This window comes from Eschrichtius robustus, chromosome 3, assembly GCF_028021215.1.
Source record: "Eschrichtius robustus isolate mEscRob2 chromosome 3, mEscRob2.pri, whole genome shotgun sequence".
NCBI lineage: Eukaryota > Metazoa > Chordata > Mammalia > Artiodactyla > Eschrichtiidae > Eschrichtius > Eschrichtius robustus.
This window is the reverse complement of record NC_090826.1, coordinates 103,851,038-103,857,361: the sequence shown is the minus strand read 5'-3', so window position 1 is coordinate 103,857,361 and position 6,324 is coordinate 103,851,038. Positions and strand designations below refer to the sequence as shown.

At 38.4% G+C, this 6,324-nt stretch overlaps 1 pseudogene; it reads right to left on the bottom strand.

Annotated features, from left to right (window-relative positions):
* Positions 1 to 4,668: 4,668 nt before the first annotated feature.
* On the bottom strand, positions 4,669 to 5,654 carry LOC137761678 (histone-lysine N-methyltransferase, H3 lysine-36 specific pseudogene; annotated as a pseudogene).
* Between the last annotated feature and the right edge of the window lie 670 nt (positions 5,655 to 6,324).

Genomic DNA, 6,324 nt, shown 5'->3' with positions numbered 1-6,324 from the left:
TTTCCCTTTCCTCAGCAGATCAGCACTACAGACCATTCAGAGCCTGAGCTCCTGGGAATCCTATTAAGACACACCAGAGGGAAGTCATTAATGATCTGCCTGCAGAAAACCTAAGCTCTGCTTCTCAACCTTGGTACCCTCCCTTGTGATAGAGCCTTGTCTAATGGTGTGCAATAATGTGCCGAAACTTTGAGGGAAATTGAGTTCTCTCACAGGAACTCTGGGTGGTGGGGGGCAGTTTGCTCTCATGAATGGTGTCTCTGCAGTGAGGAAAGGCTGGGACACTGCCTCTTCCTAACAATTCCTGGGCTGCAGGATGGGGAATCGTGATTAAATCAGGAAAATGGAAGATGGTAACAGTCCTTGCCCAGCTGCCCAGCACCCCGTCCACAGATGTAATCAGGATAAATAAGTCAGGGGTGTTATAGGAGATGTAATTCAGGGTAGTACTAGGAGCCAAGTTATAATTATTATAATAAAAATTCACACACAGTGAACTCTTAATTATCTGATAATGAAGTTCAAGAGAGGATACCAGAATTGCAGAGCACAGATAATCCAAAAAGCTAATTTCAGATACATGTTCTTTTTCATCCAAAATTTATCCAGGGCAGTGAATTTACCCTCTAATGATAATAGTTCATGTTTATGTGTGGACCTTTCATATGTATGAGTGAGTTTCAAGGATGTTTTTAGCAGTAGATACATAGTCTCAAACAAAATCTCCTTTGGCACCTCGTGATATAAAGCAGATAAAAGTGGAGCTGCTCTGGTGTAGCCAGACCAGAAGACTTCAGAGCCCTGCCCCTGTGGGTAATTCCTCCCCTCCCTTCCCCTTGGAGTTGTGACTTCTGAGGGACCACTGAGGAAGCCTGGAACCCAGAAGAATGCAATTCGAAAACTGGCATCCATTAGCTCTTGACTCTCATGTGCCCTGTGAGGTAGGTATGTCAGGAATTAATATTCTTATGTTATAGATAAGAACAGGTTCAGGGAGCCTGGGTCACACAGGTAGTAACCAGTGGAGCTGGAACTTGAGCTCAATCTACTGATGCCAAATTTAATATCCTTTTAACCCTACCTATGCCCTGCCCTTTGCTCACTTCCTCAGTCTACCCTTTCGTGTTGGGACGTCATAAGAAGAAAATTCACCAAAGGAGAATTAAGGGATGAGGTATAAACAATCAGTTAAATAGAGAACCTTCCACATTTGTTGAACTGTCCTTTCCCCATTCTCGATGTGACAAATCAACCACTGGTCTGATGATGAATGAGATCATCAGTCAAGGTGGAATGAGAGATGTTTTCTCTTTCACTGATCACCTTTAGTGATTGGAATTTCAATTTCTTAATAATTTCTGTCACTTCCTGGCTGTGTCTAAATATTTAGGCAGATCCATGCAGAGTGGATTTGTCTGTTTGATGTGTTGCATATATTTTTTGTGTTCTGATTGTCAGTCAGTGAGGAAAACACACCACAGAGAGTAGATGTGATCTGACAGTCGCCAAATGTGACTCTCACTTTTCCCTGCACCTCTGAAAGGCAGAACTAATTTCCGCCTTTAGACCACAGTCTCCTGGAGAACTCGACCACCTGACATTTACCTTCCATATTGATTTTCTGTGAAATCTTAGGCATATCCATGGCTTCAGTTACATTCCCAAAGTCTGGTGATTCTCAATTCTACATCCTTAGCCCTAACCTACATTTCTAATTACCCACTGGACATGTGTAATTGGAAGCATCCATACTTACATATTCAAAATCAGATTAATTTCTAGCAAAAACAGTGCACCTCAAATTTCCTATCTTGGTTAATGCTGCTGCCACTTACCTCCTAACAAAGCTAGACAACTCAGTTTCCTTGAACCACCCCCTTCCCTCACCATCCACTTTCAGCTAATCTACCAAGTCACTCAGATTCAACATTTTAAATATCTCCTGTCTCTAATTCCCCTTTCCCCTGCCAATTCCCACTGTCTTAGTTCAGTCCTTCAACCTGACTATTGTAACAGTTTAATGGGTGTTTCTCCAGTTAGCCTAACTGGTCTCCTTCTATTCTGGTTCATCATCCTCTCTGCTGCCCCTAAACTTAACCTTTCTGAGATTAACTTCCTGTAAAGGATCTACACAGTCTATCCCTGGTCTATCTAGCCAGGCTCAACTCCTGCCACACAACCCGATCTTCTCTTTTCCTTAACCCCCATATCCATCCAGTCAGAAATCCCTCCTGACATTTTTATGACATATACCTCATAGCCACCCCACCCCTGCTGTGCTGTTCCCACTGCTCTTCCACCAGGATAATGCCAAGCCTCATCATTCTTTGCCTGCACTTTTGTAATCATCCAAGGTTGCAACTGATCCCACTGTTTCCAGTCTACCTTCACTGAGTTTTTTTTTTTCAGTGTATCAATATTTTTATTGTTACAGCCTTATTTTTTATTATTTTTATTGATGTATAGTTGATTTACAATGTTGTGATAGTTTCAGGTATACAGCAAAGTGATTCAGTTATATATATAACTGAATAGATATATATATACACACACACACATATATATCTATTCTTTTTCAGATCCTTTTCCATTATGGGTTGTTACAATATATTGAATATAGTTCCCTGTGCCATACAGCAGGTCCTTGTTGCTTATCTATTTTATATATAGTAGTGTGTATCTGTTAATCCCAAACTCCCAATTTATCCCTCCCCCGCTTCCCTCTTTGGTAACCTTAAGTTTGTTTTCTATGTCTGTGAGTCTGTTTCTGTTTTGTAAATAAGTTCATTTGTATCATTTTTTTAGATTCCACATATAAGTGATATCATATGTTATTTGTCTTTCTCTGTCTGACTTCACTTAGTATGATAATCTCTAGGGCCATCCATGTTACTGCAAACGGCATTATTTCATTCTTTTTTATGGCTAATATTCCATTGTATGTATATATACCACATCATCTTTATCCATTCATCTGTTGATAGTGTTGTTACAGCTTTATATTATAAACTTAATATCTGATATAGTGAGCCCTCTCCTATTTCTCTCCTCTCATGCCTCCCTCTTGCCATTTATTCATTATTTTCAAAATTGCTTTACTACTTATAGACCTTTATTCTATATAACATTTAGTATCTTAAAATATTATTTTGAAAGTACTACTGAGATTATATTAGGTACATAGTTTTGGGGAAGAATTACTTCTTTATAATTTTGCATTTTCCCATCCATGAACATGGCATATCTTTTCATTTATGCAAATTCACTTGTTATTTAATAGAGTTTAAATTTTTTCTTGGTCAAGTTCTTTTTTCTTAGGTTAATTCTTAGATTCCCTTATTGCTTTTTGGCTATTATAAATAGTATCTTATATTATTTTTTCAGCTGGATCTTACTGGTATAGAAGATGCTTTGTTGTACTTCTTATCCAGTTTTGGAACCTGGTTCCTATATGCTTCATAAAATGAGTTAGGGAGTTTTTAACCTTTAAAAGTTTTCTGGAACATCTTTGGTGATAGTGACTATTCATTCCTTGAAAGTTTGGTAAAATTTACTTGTGTGTGTGTGTGTGTGTGTGTGTGTTTAGGTAGAGAGCTTTTGATGACTATTTTAATTTATAGTGTTTGATTCCAATTTTCTATTTCTTATTTTCCTTTTTTACAGTAAAATGAATGTTTAATGCACTCAAAACTATCATCACATACCATAAAATTTTCTCTGATTAAATCTTTACATAGTATTTCAGAGGTATGTTGGGAGGAAATGGGATCCTCTTTGGTGACATTACCGGTGACCATGACAATGTGTCTGGACAGAAACAAAATCAGAATCAAATATTTAAAGCTGAAAGGAATCTTTTAACAACCAAGTTAAAACAATCAGATTTCAAAGGTGATTAAACTGAGGCTAAGAAAAGTCAACTGATCATTTAGCCAACTAGGAATAGTCAAAAAATTCTGCATAAGATCAAACTTTTAAAAAACTTTAGCATTTACCACAATCTAACAGTAGTATGTAGCACTACTGAGTAACTCAAATTACATTTTTTTTCCATTTCTATACACATACACCCATACCACACATTTATATACACTTCAAAATTTAAAACTAGGAAAGGTTCAAGAGCCTACTCTGATGGTGGTAGTTACCTAAAGCATAGGATGCTGTACAAGAGGTAGTTCAGGAAAATTAGCCTAATTTAAATTCTGACTGATGTCCAGGAAGGCCTTCTCATCTTAGCTACTCTGAATGTTTACCCAAAATGCATTTCAACCTGCAGCAAAAGTCACCCCATCAACTAAAAATATAAGCCATGCCTTACGCAGAAACAGGACTCCAGGTAATGAACTGGTTCACCTGTACTCATAATACCAGCAAACCAAAGCCAAGCCCACTAAAAAAGAAAAAGCTAAACAAATGTATACCTCCATCTTGAACATTTAAATCTGAACTCGATCAAATGCCCTTAAAAGTTTAACTCTTAGCCAGTCCTCAATGGAGAGTTAACTGGGAAAAATCAAAAAAGAACCAAACTCATACAATAGAGGAAAATTTTTTAAATCAAAGTAAAATTTCCCCAAAGAGCTTATCATTAGCAATAGGCTTTCATCTGTGAACTGATAAACAACCAAAAACCAATTAGTTATAATTGGTTTTTATAGTTTCCCTTTAAGTTGCCTGTATATATACATTTATGTATATATTTAAGTTGTACCAAAAACTGCTTACAAATGGCAATTCCTGTGAAGTAGATGATGATGAAGTTCCAGGTAATTCTAGCATGTTTCCTAATATACTGGTACTGGAGTCTGGATCATCCTGAAAAGATAAATTTATTGAGTTTAATTGCTCTTCTATGGTAATGGTTGTATCTCCTAGTGAAAGGGGGGCTGGGAGAAGGGCTGCTTTTTCATTGCTGCCATCCACTTCGTTTCTTTGCTTACTTTTCTGTGTTTCAGTTTGAGGAGCTAATGGCAAGAATGGCGATTTGACTGCACCGTGTCTACTGTCTGGTGTGCTGTCTTGTTCATTTCCCCTGGCCACGTCTACACCATTCTCTGATTTAGGCTCATAATTGCAGGTGGCATTGGTCTGAGTTTCCTCAAAGATCTCCTCTATACTCTCATCCTCTATGCCTGGCTCTTCTGGGTCCATTTCAGAACCTACATCTGCATCATCCAGACAAGTAAAATTCTCAAAGTGCAGAAAGCCATTCTTGATAGTCTTTGTTACTTTTACCTGGAGTTCAGGGGATTTATTACAAGAGGGTTCCTGTTTCATAGCAAGTGCTGTTGGACCACCAGGACTCAGGGAAGTGCAAACAATTGGCGACTGAGCTCTTGAATCACTTTTTTCAGGGTCTGAAAGGATTCTGATCCATCAGCAGAACCATTTAAATACTCTGCATTGATCATGGAGGCCAAATCCTGTAGTCTCCGCAGTGGAATGTAACAAGATGGAGAATCTTGTCCATAAGCATTTTGGGATTTTTCACTGGCAGTTCGTAACTGCATAGTACACCCATTAAGTGGCTCAGAAAAATTGGATTCACCATTACGGAAAGGGCTGTCCTTGTCTTCAGGGGCATCTAAATTCACTGGATTGGAAAAGGGCAGCAGACAATTTCTTCTAGGTAATTCACAGGTCTGATCCATCCTGAGCCAGCATCAACCGTGCCCCGCGCCCCATCCCGGGCCGGCTGCAGGGAGGGTGTGGCCCCCACTACGCTGGGGCGCGAGCGGAGCGATGGGGAGAGCGCAGAGCCGCTTTCCACACCCGCCTCCCCCCGCGTCTCTCTTCAGGGGAGAAGGCAGCGAGTGCGACCTGCCCCGGCCTATTCCGCTGCTGCCCCCAATTTTCTATTTCTTCTTGCCTCAATAATTTTGCCTGAGGAGTCCCCCAACTGCCATTTCATCTATGTTGTCAAATTTATTAGCATATAGATCTTCATGACACTCTGATTATGTTTAAGATCCTTGATGTGTCTTTAGGTATTTTTTCCTCATTATTCTGTTTTATTTATTTTATCATCTCACTTTTTTTTCTCGTCACTCTTGCCAGAAGTTTGTCTACCTTATAAATCTTTCCAAATAAAAGATTTTTTTCTTCATTATATTTTTTATATATATTTGTTTTTATATATTATATATATTTGTTTAAATACATTTGTTTTTATTTATTATATTTAACTTTTTGAGTTGTTAACTTAATTCATTAGTTTTTGGTCCAGGAATATTTTTAGCAGTGTGTCTTGTGTGTTAAAGTTCCAGTAGCCTTGTTTACCTAAGAATATCTTTATTGAATCCTCATGTTTAAATGGGATAG